Here is a 971-nt window from a genome sequence, read left to right on the forward strand (position 1 = left end):
CCGATCAACACGGGACGAACACCAATCGGTCCCAAATTTTCTCCTTAATCATTTTATGGCCAACGCGACGCGGAGCGAGCCAAGATATCTTGTTTACTTACTATTTGAGTAGGATTGCGGGTTTTTTGAAGGGCTCAGTTTTTCAAGCGAGGTTTTTCTCTTGGGGCTTGCGAGATAGGACGTGACAGACGCATTCACTTTGCATTAGCGTTACAGACGCCTTACGGCACGTGCGGAATCGACTGGGGCACCGTCAGCGGCGCAGAAACGACCAGACGTACGCAGGTTAGTAGAAACGAGTGTGGCTGAAATAAAGCCGTATGACCATGTCCGATGTGATGGAATCAAACGAGACGATTTTTACAAGTTGTTTGCCACCGTCGAAAAAACGAAAAATTCAAATCTCCCTCTTCTCCCCCTGTCTCGATTTGGTAGCTACCAACGTTGGTATATACTAGGTTGCGAAAATAAGTACGATAAAAACAAATATTTTGCCTAGCACAACTCTTTTATTCAAACCAACAAATTAATTCTAAAACATCTGTAAAGAAGAAATGACGCGATACATGATTCTTTTCAATTTAGCAAAATCCATACCAGAATTCATCCCAAGGCCGTTAGTTGTGACTAGATCCCCGCTCGGCGCGGCTCCTCGCCGGCCATCCACGTCCGAAACGGCCGCCATTATAGGCATCGACACTAGATGTGAACGAAATTAATACTTTTCACGCTTGCAACCACGTTAAATGTAGTTTAAAACATTCCTCTAATTAAATTATCAAGTTTAAATTAACGGGCCAGGCCGATTTGTGCAGTAAAGTAATCATTTCGATGTGATGGAGGAAGTGCACGGCCGGCCACCATTCTCTCAGTTGCTCTCGGCCGGCGAATGCAGCGGAAGATACGCGATTTTGAAAATTCGCAAATAAATAGAAAATCAAGTGCAAGTGTCCAGAAAAGTAATCCACGAC

This window comes from Amphibalanus amphitrite, unplaced genomic scaffold (assembly GCF_019059575.1).
Source record: "Amphibalanus amphitrite isolate SeventyFive unplaced genomic scaffold, NRLGWU_Aamphi_draft 001342F_arrow, whole genome shotgun sequence".
NCBI classification, from domain to species: Eukaryota; Metazoa; Arthropoda; class Thecostraca; order Balanomorpha; family Balanidae; genus Amphibalanus; species Amphibalanus amphitrite.